This window comes from Pygocentrus nattereri, chromosome 19, assembly GCF_015220715.1.
Source record: "Pygocentrus nattereri isolate fPygNat1 chromosome 19, fPygNat1.pri, whole genome shotgun sequence".
NCBI lineage: Eukaryota > Metazoa > Chordata > Actinopteri > Characiformes > Serrasalmidae > Pygocentrus > Pygocentrus nattereri.
The window spans coordinates 19724657-19741196 of NC_051229.1; the positions used below are offsets into that span (position 1 = coordinate 19724657).

The 16540-nt window shown below is 38.8% G+C and overlaps 1 protein-coding gene across 6 annotated transcripts in view; it reads left to right on the plus strand.

The window, feature by feature from the left end:
- The first annotated feature begins 6755 nt into the window (after positions 1-6755).
- per2 (period circadian clock 2) overlaps positions 6756-16540 on the plus strand; it is a 46583-nt gene continuing 36798 nt past the window's right edge. For 3 of the 6 annotated variants that reach the window (XM_017718508.2, XM_017718510.2, XM_017718509.2), the window contains exon 1: positions 6757-6934. The gene's annotated coding sequence lies outside the window, so the exon portion shown is untranslated. Of the gene's footprint in view, positions 6935-16540 lie in introns of all 6 variants that reach the window. The other 3 variants (XM_017718512.2, XM_017718513.2, XM_017718511.2) reach the window with 2 other exon arrangements.

Sequence of the window (16540 nt, forward strand, 5' to 3'; positions counted from 1 at the left end):
TTGCGTAGTAAATAAAATACTTATATTTGTGTTGCACCCATCACTACCAAGGTAAAAAAAAAAAAGAATAAGTCGGTAAGTTTCCCTAGAATGCATGATTCCACATTAAAATACTGTAATTCACAGATCAACAACAGAACTATACAGATTTTTTTTCAAATCTATAACATTCTGTAAGGGAGTTTTTAAAGGCGTTAAACACTTCAGACATCTGGTTCCTATTACCACCACTATGAACAATTCTGACTTCTAGAGCTCCCATTTAAATTAAGGGCACATTAATATTTACCCAAATGAGCCTGAAAGTCAGAAGAGATTAATTCAACTATTTTACACCATGTAGTGGCCTATATCTGAAGTGTATTTATTGTGTTAAGTGCATGGATGGTTCCTCTGAAAGCAGTGACTCAGAAGGATTTCTGCCATAGTGAGCGGAGAAAGGTGCTTCCGCTCAACGCCCACCTAACACTGACCATACTGCCCACCATCCATAACAACACCTGGTCTCTGTCTCTCCAAGCTTATGGTCTTGCTCTTTGGGTTGCCATTATTGACTTCTGCTGGCAAGCGTTTGTTTCTTGAAGAAAACAGGAGTGGAGACTTGAGGAAAAAAAGTTTAATGAACGCACGTCTTCCCAACCAAGCAAGTCTAACTAAGCTTACAAAAACCATGAATGTCTGGTCACCCAGGTAACCCACACCCTCTAGTTGTGTCTTTGTTTAATCGATTAATAGATTGCTAGACTGGGGAGCTATAGATAACTAGATGTGAAATAGGGTAACCATTGTGGGTAGTTACGTGACAAAAAGGACTGCTCTCCAACGCCCCCAAGAGAGACATACAACACGCAAATGAGATTAACTAAAAGGCAGGGGAAAAACGTGTTACAAAGTTAATAAAAGCAAATAAAGTAAAATAAAGTAAAATAATATTTAATACTATCCACTGCCTTATTCCAAATCCCAGCGAGAGGCAAGTGTCACAGTCAACCTAAAATCAAAATAGACCTTTTTATCTGGTTAGTTCTGCCCCTGGTCATATTCAGCACAATTCAGTACATCTTTATAAAACAAAATTCTTATTTTCCCATAATCTTCTATTAAAATGTGATACATTGTCTCCACATCTAAAACACCACATACAAGCAGGTGGGAAAAATCATATTAGCAAGTAATATGTTTCATCTCCGCCAACACCACCCTCATCTATTGAGTGAAAGCACTCATCTAGCTCAGAGACCCTCCTTGATGCTGTCTTTCACTCACAAACACAGAAGGAAATACACACACACATACATACACACACACACACACACACACACACAGTAGACAAAATTATTGGGACACCCCTGCTACAAGTTGTGTAATGCTTAAAAAACACCTGGTGGTTAACTGGCAACAGCTCAATAACATGACTGGATATAAAATGAGCAGCCCAGAGAGTCTTTCAGAAGTAAAGCTGAGGAGGATTCACCACTCTGTGAAAGACTGCACAATCAAAAAGTGCAACAATTCAAGGATAACATTTATCAACATAAAATAGAAATGAACTTTCGCTTTTCATCATCTATGGTAAATATTATTAGTAAAAGAGTCAGAGAATCTGGAGAAACCTTTGTATGCAAGGGATAAGGCCAAAAAACAGTATTTGCTGGCCATGATCTTTGGGCTCACAGGTGGTACTGCATAAAAATTAGACATCATTCTGTAGTGGAAATCACTGCATGGGCTCAGAAAAACTTTCTGAAAAACAATGCCTGTGAACACAGTTCACCACTGCATCCACAAATGCTAACTAAAACTCTTAAACGCAAAGAGGACATTGTCTATGAAGAGGATCCAGCAATGTTGCCTACCTTCTCTGGGCCTGAGCTCATTTAAAATGGACTGAGGGGAAGTGGAAAATATCCTGTGGTCTGTGAATCATCATTTGAATTCTTTTTGGAAATCCTGGACACTTAGGGTCCTTTGGGCTAAAAACCACTTGACTTATCATCAGTGCACAGTTCAAATGCCAGTATTCATGATGGTATAGGGGTGCATTAGTGCACATGGCATGGGTGACTGGCACATCTGTGAAGGCACTATTAATACTGAATAATAAATACATGTTTTAGCAATATATGCTACCATCCAGACAACGTCTTTTTCAGGGAAGGTCTTGCTTATTTTAGCAAGACAATGTCAAACCACATTCTGCATGTATTGCAACAGCTTGGCTCTGTATTAAAAGAGTCTGAGCACTAAACTGACCTGCCTGCAGTCCAGACCTGTCACCCACTGAAAACATTTGCCACATTATAAAATGAAAAATATGATAAAGGAGACCTTGAACTGTTGAGCAGCTAAAATCCTGTTAGGCAAGAATAGGAAAACATTTCACTTTCAAAACTACAGTCATTGATCTTCCCAGTTCCCCTTAGATCCCAACTTTTTTGGAGCATGTCGTTGGCATCAAATTCAAAATGGACATATATTTTTAAAAAATTCTTAATTTCAACATTTGATATCTTGTCTTCTGTACTAAATTCAAAGAAACATAGGGTTTAAACAAACAATTTGCACATCATTGAATTTTGTGCACAGCAAATATATAAATATATAATATATTCCTCAGAGATTTTAATCCATATTGACATAATAGCATCACACAGTTGCTGCAGATTTGTTGGCTGCACGTCTATGATGCAAATCTCCTGTTCCACCACATCCCAAAGGTGCTCTATTGGATTGAGATCTGGTGACTGTGGAGGCCATTGGAGTACAGTGAACTCATTGTCATGTTCAAGAAACCATTTTGAGATGATATGAGCTTTGTGACATGGTGCATAATTCCTGCTGGAAGTAGCCATCAGAAGATGGGTACACTGTGGTCATAAAGGGATGGACATGGTCAGCAACAATACTCAGGTAGGCTGTGGCATTTAAACAATGCTAATTGGTACTAAGGGGCCCAAAGTGCACCAAGAAAATATCCCCCACACCATTACACCACCAGCAGCAGGCTGAGCCGTTGATACAACGCAGGATGGATCCATGCTTACATGTTGTTTACGCCAAATTCTGACTCTACCATCTGAATGTCACAGCTGAAATTGAGACTCGTCAGACCAGGCAACATTTTTCCGATCTTCTATTGTCCAATTTCAGTGAGCCCCTGCGAATTGTAGTCTCAGTTTCCTGTTCTTAGCTGACAGGAGTGGCACCCGGTGTGGTCTTCTGCTGCTGTAGCCCATCTTCTTCAAGGTTTGACGTGTTGTGCATTCAGAGACGGTATTCTGCATTTCTTGGTTGTAACAAGTGGTTATTTGAGTTACTTTTGCCTTTCTATCATCTCGAACCAGTCTGCCCATTCTCCTCTGACCTCTCACATCAACAAGGCACTTTCCTCCACACAACTGCCGTCCATTATATATTTTCTCTTTTTGGGACCATTCTCTGTAAACTCTAGAGATGGTTGTGTGTGAAAATCCCAGTAGATCAGAAGTTTCTGAAATTCTCAGACCAGCCCATCTGGCACCAACAACCACGTTCAAAGTCACTTAAATCACCTTTCTTCCCCATTCCGCTGCTCGGTTTGCACGGTGTTGTCTTGACCACGTCTACATGCCAAAATCCATTGAGTTGCAGCCATGTGATTGGCTGATTAGCTATTTGTGTTAACAAGCAATTGAACAGTGTGCCTAATAAAGTGGCCCAGTGTGTGTGTGTGTGTGTGTGTGTATATATATATATATATATATATATATATATATATATATATTAAATGTTTCTCTGCATCCTTTGCTAGCCACCTTTTACCCTGTTCTTCAGTGGTCAGGACCCCCATGGACTCTTACAGAGCAGGTACTATTTGAGTGGTGGATAATTCTCAGCACTGTAGTAACACTGATGTGGTGGTGGTGTGTTAGTGTGGTGTGCTGGTACAAGTGGATCTGCCACAGCAGTTCTCTGTTAAGGGTTAAATTCCAGGCTTGAGGACCATTGGAACTTTACCATGTGCTGTAATGAAGTTTCTCTTTTTTTTTTCTCTTTTTCTCTTTTTTTTTCCTCAGCATAGTGAGGTATTCCAATTAGATTCCTCTGTAAAAAAGCATTCAATTTTTGCCAGCATCTTTCAGCATTCCAACAGAAATTACATTTAAAGCAACACAGTATACATTGTGTTAAATTGTGAAACTATCTTGCCTTAACAACACATCTTCCTAAAGTTCAATACTCCATGAGCAGTTCCGTACAGACCCACGGCTCTGCGTAGGCAGGGACTGACTATGTGTGGGTTGATTCGATGCTTGTGTTACTATAACAGAGCATGAAAATGTTTTTATAAATAACAGATCTCAAGGAAGCCAAGAGTCCCAAACAAAGCAGCCTCTGGATTTGCGCATTACAAGCGCACTTTGTTCCACCGATTTAGAGCACAGTCTGTACTTAATATATTCATCAAATCTTGATTAGACAGGCATAGACCAATGTACTTCACTGATCCCTGAAGTAAAATCTGGGTGCAAAAATAACAGAAGAACACAGAATATGGTGAATACACCAAACCGCATCTACTACACTACATATACACTTAAACAAGTGCAAAGACAACGTTGAAACATTAACATTTAAGTAGTATGGGGCACTGGGTTGGCATGAAAACATTACAAAGAATTCACATGTGTGCTAATGTTTCAGTGGTGTGTGATACATTATATGTCCAAAAGTATTCTCATGCCTTTTGTAATTTGTGAATTCATCTGCTGAAAGTTGCACACACTGCTGACACAGGCATTCAGACAAGAGGGGCATAAAACCTCCCAGCACTGGGCCATGCACATCTTTAAAGGTGTAGCCAGTGCCACCTTGAAATCTTTTTGGAAACCCCAAGTGCTACCCCAAAATTTCATGCCACATCATTGACTTCCACCTCCCTGTGAGGCATATGTGCATGCTTTTATGAGGAGAGTCCTTTTGTTATCATGAGAACCGTCCAACCTCACTTGGACATTCACATCACTGCCCTGCCAGAACTCCCTGCCACCACTGGTAAAATTTTCTACATGTGCCACTGCATTGGGCTACAGAGCACCGGTGTTCTCTCGAGTGATAGAGCTCCATCCATTTCCTTTAAGACAGTTTGGAGTGGAATTTACAATCCAGAACTAATCATCCAATACCAGTACCTGACCTGCCTAACGCTGAATGCAGTCAAATCCTCACAACAATGTTGTTACAACACCTAGAGCGAAGCCTTCCCAGAAGAGTATGGGCAGTTAATGATCCAAAGGGGGACCATTTCCCAATTAATACTTCTAATTTCAAAAGAAATGATATCTACAAATTTCTGGACATACAGTGTAACACTGGTGTTAAAAACCTTGTCCTGTTGCTCATTCTTAGAAGCTGGGAATAAAATATTAGACATCGTGGAGCCTGATGGTGGAAAAGACGTTCGATGCAGATTCAGAGTCTGATGGTGGAAAAGACGTTCGATGCAGATTCAGAGTCTGATGGTGGAAAAGACGTTCGATGCAGTTTCAGAGTCTGATGGTGGAAAAGACGTTCGATGCAGGTTCAGAGTCTGATGGTGGAAAAGACGTTCGATGGAGGTTCAGAGTCTGATGGTGGAAAAGACATTTTATGCAGGTTCAGAGTCTGGTGGTGGAAAAGACGTTCGATGCAGATTCAGAGTCTGATGGTGGAAAAGACGTTCGATGCAGGTTCAGAGTCTGATGGTGGAAAAGACGTTCGATGGAGGTTCAGAGTCTGATGGTGGAAAAGACATTTTATGCAGGTTCAGAGTCTGGTGGTGGAAAAGACGTTCGATGCAGATTCAGAGTCTGATGGTAGAAAAGACGTTCGATGCAGGTTCAGAGTCTGATGGTAGAAAAGACATTTGATGCAGGTTCAGGGTCTGATGGTAGAAAAGACATTTGATGCAGGTTCAGGGTCTGATGGTAGAAAAGACGTTCGATGCAGGTTCAGAGTCTGATGGCGGAAAAGACATTTGATACAGGTTCAGAGTCTGATGGTGGAAAAGACATTTGATACAGGTTCAGAGTCTGATGGTAGAAAAGACATTTGATGCAGGTTCAGGGTCTGATGGTAGAAAAGACATTTGATGCAGGTTCAGGGTCTGATGGTGGAAAAGACGTTCGATGCAGGTTCAGAGTCTGATGGCGGAAAAGACATTTGATACAGGTTCAGAGTCTGATGCTAGAAAAGACATTTGATGCAGATTCAGAGTCTGATGACGGATCAGACGTCAGATGCAGGATCAGGAAGGTTCTTCAGAAACATAAAAACATAAGAAAAGTGTTGAAAAGTGTCGAGTAGTGCACTGTTCAAACGCCCTTGACTGAAAAGTGAAAAGTACTCTGGTCATATGACTCCCGACGACGGTGCAGTTTTGCGCGTACAGCGACCACATTGACTTACACACGCTTGTATAACCGTTTGTATAACACGCCGGCGTGCTCGGCTTCTCTGGACCAACCGCTCTCCTCCCTCGCCAGAGCTCCATTCACTCACTCGCTTTCCCTACTTACTGATTTGCCCACACCGTTCGCACGCCGTCACTGGCCATGGGGTTTCCACGTGAGGCGTATGCCAGCCTTATATAAAGAGACTGGCGGCGCTTTCAGCCAATGGCAGCTCGAGCACCGTCGTTCGCTTGTATTCGTTATGGAAACGCGATGCCTGTAGCCGATCGTGGTTGGACGAGGCGAGGCGAGGAGGGAGGAGTCCGTATTGAGGTCATACTGAGAGCCGGGGATTCAGGGCAGCAGTGTGAGGGGAAACAGTGAGCGAGTGCAGTGTGTCAGCGCAGACCGGTGGGCTGAACCCAGACATTCAGGAATATCACTAAATACAACCCAGTAACCACGACGTGGAGCTCCTCTCGGAGGCTTTGTTCTGAACGAGGCGACGTCCGCTGAAGAGTCAGGTACGCTGGAGTTTCGGTTTGCAGCTATAACATAAGCCGGGTGCTCGCGCGTTTACGTGGTTGTATAAGAGTGAAATTCCATTGACTGCTCTGCGCGCGGTCTGAGGAAGCACATTTCCCTGTAAGGACGTTATTTGAGGCATATTAACACGTTTTCTTCACTGTCTAACACCGAAACGCTCCACTGAAGACATTGGGTTTATATAAACGCTCTGAAACGTGTTTTAACCGACATTGTCGTAGGTTTAAACATGCGCGTTGCATAACTGTGTCACGGAGTGGGTCAATGCCGGTCAGTGCTCTAGTACTGGCCCTGCCCACAGTTATTTCGGGAGTTTTTTAATTTTTTTTCTCCGGATATTTCACAAGACGTGCTATTCAACTTCACAACAAACTGCACAAGTCTTTATATTAGCAAGAGTATAACAAAACAAACTGTTCACTCTTAAAAATATGTTTTTAAGACTTTTTTTTTTTTTACTAAAGGCAATGGTTCTATTTAGAGCCATTAGTTCTATGTAGAACCTTTGCATGATGAAATCGTTCTTCAACTTGAAGAAGAATGTGTTGTATATGGTTCTATATAGAACATTTTGGAAAATAGTTCTGTATAGCACCAAAAATGGGTTCTGCTGTTGTTATGATGCCAAGCCTATAATGATAGAAGAACACCCTTTGGTGCTATATAGTACCATTTTCAAAAAGGTTGGGTATAGAACCGTTTTTGAAACAATCTGTATCTTACGAACTATTTCACCATGCAAAGAATATTTTAAGCATGCAGTAGTTCTAAATAGAACCATTACCTTTACTGAAGATCCCTTGAAAAAACATCTTTGTATGTTGGATTAAACTGCAGTCTGCAGTAGTAAATGAAAGTTTTCTCATCTTTCTCATAGCAGAATCAGGTTGGTGCGTATGTGACCTACAGTACAGATGGTGTGGACTGTACACATGCACAGTGAACCTACTGAGTTTTTTATGTAATGTTGCTAATGAGAAAGAAATGGTAAAAATCTGTGTATATTTGGGGACTGTTTTGCCATCCAATGGCCTGCATGTACCTCCCTGCCATTAAATATGTATTAACAGTATGTTTTAGACCAAAACCTTTTCTGTTGGAAGGCCTTTACAGGCATTAAAAGGTTTTGGATTCTGAATCGGTATGTTTCTCTAGCATTAAGCATGAGCCTCGAGCGTTTCACACCAAATCACTCTGAACGACTTTGTTTGCATCTTAGTTATTAAATTATACAGTCAAAAAAAAAACAGTCAATGGAATTCACTATTAAGTAGAATTTGGGTTTCTGTTGATCGAGGCAAAGAGGCCTGTATGTTTGTGTGTGTGTATCTCTGTGTAGGTGTGTGTATGTGGGTGATGACATATGTATGTGTGTGTGTGTGTGTGTGTGTGTGTGTGTGTGTGTGTGTGTGTGTTGACTCTTGTGAGCTTGTTATTAAAACTGACCTAGTCCTAGAGGAGGTGCTCCAAATACCTTAATCTGGCTTTAATGTACTAAGCACACAAAACTATATGCTGGTGTTTTCACAACTAGCTCTGTCTCAGTTCTTATCTCTGCTTCTCTGTGAAGTTCAATAGTAAAAGAATGTGAACATGAATACTTTAACTCCTTTAAACATACAGGCTTATTGCATGGCTTAATTAACTCAGTAGCTATTTGAAATTGTTCTCTGGTGTCTACATCCAAGCTATGTGACTTTGCTCAGGTTGAAAAATGCTCAGATGCAGTTTTACATGTCCATTTCCAACCCTATGATTTGGCCTTAGAATAAAAAAAGCCGTTTTTCCTTTTTTGGTGTGCTCATGAATAATTAAATGAGCTCTGCTCTGATTTGCTGGTTTACAGTGAGGCACCATGACGACTCACAAAGAAGCAATATATTATAATAGACACAGGCACAAAAAAATAAAATGAACCTCAATGTAAATAAGCTAGATCTTCATACTATTTAGTCAGCTATGTTAGTTACTTGTAACTTAGTAGCTAACGTTACCTATACTGCCTATTTGCTTTCGGTCTCAATAACAACACAAAGTAAATTAAAGTTGTGAGCTCACTATGAAACTTTCAATTTAAGATGATCTGCCTGTAACAGTCAAAAAGTGAATAAAATCACACAGCCTGACTAGCTACTTACAGGTTGGGGTTGTGATGCTATTTGGAACAGCCCCTCCAAGTTTTCAGTGTTAAATGCTGAGCAATAAAGTTTCAAAATATACAGTTCACCCCACCACAGTCTGTATAATCAATATATGGAAACTAAGCTGCAAAAATAGCATGTGTTGAAATCATGTTTTCTGTGATGCCATAAAAATCGTTTGCAAAATATGCATGTTCAACTCTTGTTGGCATGAGTGTGCTTGCAAAAGTTTAAAAAATCAAATAGTAAATTATAATGATTGATTATATGCAGATTAGCTAGTCTAATTATCTTATTGTCTCTCGCACTTAAGTGTCATGATATGTCAGAACTAAAAAAAAGACGTGTCAGATCTATGCTCCACCTAAGGCCACCTAAGCACATCGATATGTTAGCATGTCTTAATAGTGACAAAGAGTTTAGACTGGTGAAGTTTGTGAAGTAAACCCTGGTAATTTTACACTAAAATGTTGCATTAAAAAATTAAGCAGAAAAGGCTACAGGTTACAATAATGTGAATGTTTATGTTCTGCTTAGCTAGCATAAACACAAAAAGCTAAAGATTATGCTTAACTTATGACCAAGTTTAGCCTTATTGTTATGGTTAGGGTAAGATAACTGCACCGTTCTAAGAAAAGAGAGAATGTTTGACTGCTGTGCTTTTGTAAATGGTGAATAAAACTGAACAACAAATGAAGAACAACATCTAAAGAATGGGCTTAGTATTCCTTATTTCTAAACAGGAAAGGTATATCTGGATTCAGTTTTATTTAATTCTGGCAAAGGCTAGTACTGAAATTAGATTGACCAATGCCATCCATTCATATTGTGATGTCAAACCCCCAGAGAGAAGAGTAAGTGATGAGACTCTTTTTGTGTTAATGAATAGGCATTTCAGCCAAGTGGTTGCGTACACATGCTTTGATGTACATGGTCTATTTAGTCTCAAGGCACTGATGATCTCATTTTCCAGCACTCAGTAATCTCAGTGGCTGGGATTGTTTGTTGGTTTGAATGGTCCTGCTGGTCCTGATTTTGTTGGCCAGTACAGTATGTCCTCTTACATGACTCATAGGTAAAATTATAGTGGAAGACTGTCAGCCTTCACCATGTGGACTGTGAGTTTCCTTACTTAATGATGTGGCAGTTCATCAGTTTAAACAATATTTGCTCCTTTATTGACAAGTATATTACACTAAAAGCTACGCTCTAAGCTTTAAAAGTTATATCCAGTGCCCAGTGCAAAGAATTAGCGCTGTGTGGAACCAAGTAGATTAAGTTTTAACTTAAGCAGTTGGAAATGACTGTGACTGTAAATAGATTTTTTTCCCAACACTTGCAGAGCTATTGTCATACTTGCTTTCCTTTCACTTAGCTAATTCGCATGAGGGTATCTTGGTAATGGTGTTGGATAACTTCTCTTTCTTCATTTTCTGACTAAATTGGTCATTTGACTAAAATTTAGGTTGCATTAGGTTAGGATATGCTTAGGTTACATGTGTGACTAGCAAGCCTGTAGGTTAGCTGGTTGGGTTGTGGGCTGTTAGTTAGCTGATATAAACATGGTGTTTTGGTGGTGAATTGCAACATTACACAATTTTTATAAATCATTTTTGTTAAACATTTGAAAATTGTTTTATTGTTATTTGGTTATATTTGGGCATTGGTCTAAATCTGGATGCGAGTTTGTGTATCAAATCACCACCAACCGCTTTAGCCTGCATCATTTAGACCACTCTGATATTAAAATGCATTGTATCTTTGATTAAACTGATTTACAACCTTTTGATTAAGTGAAGGAAAACATTTTGGCATGATAAAGATCTTCAAAGCACATTTTCATGAAGGTTTTTGGTACAGCTTTAGATTTACATGATTGGATCTTGAGAATACAACAGGAAGACAGTGACGCATTTCAAGTCTCATATGTCACTGTGTGGTTTTTCGCTCACTTGCTTTGAGAAGGTTTCAGTGGGTGGATGGACACTAGGTGTTGGTATGGAGACGCGTTTAGGGAGCAGACTTGGCAGGCAGCACTGGATTGGTTGCTGTGTTCACATTCCACAGTGCAAGGCGTGGAGGAAAGGAGTGATGACGCACATAGAGACAGGCTTGAGATGCATTTTAATGTTGGGAAAGAGTTCTGGCCACGGGCCACTCGCATATACACACACAGACACACACAAAATTGCACACTCCCTCTATTCAGCAAATGTTTTTTGTCCTACTGCTTTTCAAAAAGATGATACATAGAGGCTGCAAAATGCATCTGGGAAAAACAGTCATGTAGTTAAAAATGTAAACTTTTCAACGTCAGTCAGGATATAGAGAATAGTTATGGGAAATGTTTTGGAATGATCTGTATTTCTATGTGAGTGAGTCTAAAATGTTATCTGATTGTCATCAACAAAGACACACCGTGTCATTAATGCAAAACACCACACTAATAGAACAGCGCCCTCTTGGGGAGAAATTCCACATCTTTGGATAAAAACAAAAAATGCTGTTCAATTTAAGAAACAATACCCAGCATTTTACTGTCGCATATTTCTTGAATAAGTGATTTAAACAGCCAAGGTGATTGATGGTGTAGTCAGGCATTCAAATGGATAAAAGAAGTGGGCATCCAACAGAGATCAGTGCAAGACCATGTCATGCAGTCTTCAGGCAAAGCCAGATAAGGATGTGCAGATGTCACTTGAACTTGATAAAGTCCATGTTTTTCAGTCTACCTTGAACACTGAACACAAGTCCTGTTTTATCTGTCTGCAAAGCTGCTGAGAAGCCATTACTGAGACAAGGAAATATACGAAAAAGAACATTTGCAAATAAAACTAAGAAGGGTATTCTCAGAAAAACGGAGCAACCACCCAATGGTCCAAACCTCAGGTTCACTGAATGTGTAGGAGATTACTTGCATCACGAGAAGCAGAAAAAAAACTTCTGAGACTGAACTTTGCTGATGTGGAAGCAGATGTCTCTACAGAGATGAAAGAAAGTCTCACAAAAAGAATGGAAACTAATAAAAGATTGCAGATACTACACAATGAAAATTGCTATTATATTTAGTTGTTGAGGCTTCTGTGTAGTGGCCAACTTGACTGGAAACTAAATAAATAAAGGCAGTGGTCACTGATGACTATATGTCACTCTGAAATGTGTGTTGTTTGTTAAATAGGACCATTTTACTTGTTCATATGACTTGAATGAAGACATTTCAGATAGTTCCAAAGGGTTCACAAACAGTGTCTAAGCTGAAGCCATAGCTGATTGTTTTTTTTCACAGATCTAGTGATGTTATTGTAAATTTTGTTATCATTTTTTATAGGATAGAGGAACACCTGTTGGGAGAGGCTATGCAAAATTAATAACTCATGGAGACAAAAGAGTGGAACACTGTTCCATTCAAAAGGGTTGGGGTTGTTTATAATGGACGTTAATTTTAGCAAAATATTGGAAAGGTACTGTCTATGAGTGGAACCCCTTGAGTGGAGCAGGACAGAGGTAGAGACAGAGAGATTTTTATCATCCTTCCCTTCCCTGAAGGTTTTTCCCTGCATGCTTCTATTCAGTCTGTCCTGCATGTAATATCAGGATACTACAAGAGGTTTTCCCCATACACAATATGTCACGACATATATTTTTCCTGACGTGATAAATTGGAAAAGACAAAGTAGTGCCACATTTAAAAACAGATACTATCAAAAACTATGAATATAATGATCTTTATTAAACATTCCAACTACTGCACCGCACTAAAACAAATAAAACACAAATAATTGTGCTGTCTTTGTAATCAAGCATACAGATGACTTAAGTGTTCTTAAGTGCTGATAATATCCACAGTATGCAATGTGTTTTATTATTCAAAATTAGCCGAAGGAAATTGGTAGATGTTTGTGTTGGATGAGTAAATGAGGCTGCCTCTTCAGGTGAGCTAATGAGCTAACAGAGCTAACTAGTGCAACACTGGAGGGTGATGAAGACTTATTTCCTTCTTACAGGTGGATGATGTGCCAGAATGTTAGTTTGTCAGAGATTTAAGTTCTGTTTCTGGACTTGGCTCATACCAGCTAGAGTAGTTAGCCCAGTTAGGCTGTGCAAACTGTGCCTTCTCTGTTACGTCCTTAGTGTGTCCTTTGCAATACGTATATGATTAATTGTAGCAAAGTGTAACATAATATACATACTTACTTATGCTCACAAACATACCTATTCATTTGTATTTTTATTCTATTTCTCTGAGATAAAATGAAATGAATAACTTAGAAATGACTTGTGTATTTAAAGACTGGTCCCTCAGACAGCTGATCAGCACTCGAATACCTGTGCACATTCTTTCTTTAAAGGTGTGCACAACTAAATTGCACACAGTAGTAATAGTAGTACTCTTAATTTGCAAATCTAAATTTCAAGCTGGTTTTGTAATAGAGGCTTTTGGGTATGTTTTGGGTTCATATTGAGATTAATTTTCTGATTCCATTGCAGTGGCTTTGTTTGTTTGTTTGTTTGTTTGTTTTGTCTGAAACATTCACATTTAATAATGGGTGAAATGGGACACTGTCTATGTAACTGCCTTGTGATTTAAAAGTGTCTTCCATGAAAAGTTTCATAATGCAGCTGTGGCTCAGCAGACTCAATAAGCCTCAATTACCAAAAAGGTCTCATTTGTTGTTTTATAAAAGCAGGCCATTGTTCTGGGCACATAAACCCACAGCATGTGGTAACATAAGGCTAACCAGGGAAGAGGGTCGTTACCTGTCTGTACACTTGCTTGTAGTTCAAAACTCTGTTTAAGTACAGATTGTGTTTTGACTTCATTAATCTTGTCCATATACCTAAGTTAGCATGTGAATTGGCCAAGTACATATTATATGGGCTAAAAGTATGAAATGACTGCATGGTTTGCCACACAACAGTCTTCTTCTAAAGTAATCTGCTACTGTAACAGTCCCATCAGGTACTTATGCAACACCTTGGAAAGTCAGAGAATATTATTTGTGTACTGAACATGCTTAAGTGCATTCAATATGTTGTTCTGAATGTCAGTTTTTGGCTTAATGGTATTTTAATGTATAAATAAGTTCACTTTAGGACAAAGTTAACTTTCTTATGAGATCTTACTTTGAAATTATGCAAGTCCTTATGTAAAGGCAGACAGTGGTGTGTGTGTGTGTGTGTGCTCACATTATGGCTCCACATTCAATTACATAAATGTCTCTAACTTGATACTTAGTTATAAAACACTGTACTAAGTTGATTGGCAGGATTATTTAGTTGATAGTAAACAATGACACATGGCATTGATGGCATTTGATGTTGTATAATTTATCATTATTATCATTATCATTATTATTATTATTATTATTATTATTATTAATCTGCCTGTTGAATAATGCTACATTACATGTCGTTGCTTTTCGAACAAATCTAGTATCCCCAAAAAATTTAGAATTTTTCCTAAACATACACATCAGCATGAGGTGGTTTTCGAGGAAACATATTATTCGTACAGATAATGTTGGCTACCTTGGCTAGGATGTTGGTCATTCTTTTTGCAGTTGTGAGCGACATTATGTTGGCTGAGGAGCAGTTTTTCCATTTACTGTTTTTTTTTTTTTTCTTTTTCCGCAGCTTGTTTTCTGTTGGGTTATGCATTGGCATTTGCAAATTCTTAAAGTTAACGTTCAACTAGATCAGTGGTGTACAACTCCGGCCCTCGAGGGCAGGTGTCTAGTACAGTTTGATAGTTTCCTCATTCAAATTCACCCAATAAACCTGACAGTTAGATGATCATTTGCATTAGGTGTGTTTGAGCAGTTAAATAAGAGTTGTGCACCCCTGACCTATATGAACATAGCGTGAACCAAAATGAGCTGCTAACTCAAGTGAATTTTCTTATCTGCAATCCTGTATCCGTTACCTTTCAAGCAAACTGGCTTTCTAACCAGGCACAATTTTATTTAAGAATAAAATTATATACTATTATTAAAGAAGAAACAGGAAAAAATCTAACATTTGAAAAGATGATGACATAATGGACTTGTTACCAATTTGTTACTATGCAATATTTTTGTTACTGTAAGCCTTTTTGTTTTCAGTCTTTGTATGTTTTTTCATCATATCATATTTATCATTGTTCACTGTTTAAGAAGCAATATTCTTAGAAAAGTGTAGCATGACATACTTTAACGTGTACACATATATAACCTGTAGCTGACACTTTATTGACCATTCATGCCAGTTTAAGTAAGAATGAGAAACGTATACCAGGCTTTGTGGCTCATGCGGGGTTCCATTGTTCTTAATCTTATTTCTCCATTATTGCTTTACCCAGCTGTTGTAACATAGATGTGCTGGCTGTAATCACATTAAAGAGCAGTGTTCTTCTATTGACCTTAAGGTAGCATTCACCACAGAAGTAGCCTGGCTGGTTGTGTACACCGGAAGCACTTAAGCCCATCTTTAGTCTGTGCTGGGATATACAGGTGTCAAGCAATTCAATTACAGGACATAGCCAGATGTGTGGCACTTTTTCACCATTTAAACTTGTTTTCTTTATTTAAAAAAAAAGAGCCTGCTCAGTAAACCATGCTTTGCTTTTGGGGAAGAAAACCTTGTTTTTTGAGTTTTGGAGAGATTGAGAGTAGGGAGACCAGAGAGAGCAACATGTTATCATTAGATGTATTTTAAATGTTGTTGTTATTTTAACCATAATAATATTCAGGTCAGCCCATATTATTGTCCAACTGATCTGAAATAGGGTCAGATTTGAGATTACTCAAAAGTCCATTTCCTTTTTGTGAAGTCTGCCACTTATTTTCAGACTATAGCTTTGATGCAACACTGCTGCAATAAGTACTGACACTTTCATAAGTTCTGGTGACTCAAACTACAAAAACATCAAAGACTCTGAAATGTTTATGTGGCTAATGGGGGTAGGTACTTAAATAATCAGATTATGCTCACAATATTACATTTTTTTGACAGATTTTTATCTAACAGATACTGTTCCTGTAAAACACGTCACATCTGAGTCATGATTTCCATCATTTAGCTGTGCAAGCAATTCTAATTTAACACCTGAGCAGGAGGTTTAAATGATCAACCTTAAATCCTATAAGGAGACAATATGACGATAACAGCCTAAAAGGTTTCTTGGTGCCATAGAAAAAATACTTTTCCTGAAAGAACCCTTCAAAGGCTTTTTGTTTGAGCACCACGTTTGTGAAGGAGAACCATTTTAAATTTTAAAGAACATCAACATAATGTGAAGGCCAAGACTTATTAAGGAACCTTTTTTAATAGTGAGTTGTGAGTTACGAAATATGTGCATTGCAATGGCCTTTCAGGACTGGAGTTTAAGAACCCTGATGTCAAGTGATTGCTGTGACTTTGCTCTCTAGGTTACTAGGTTACTCTGGATTTTGGCCAGAAACACTG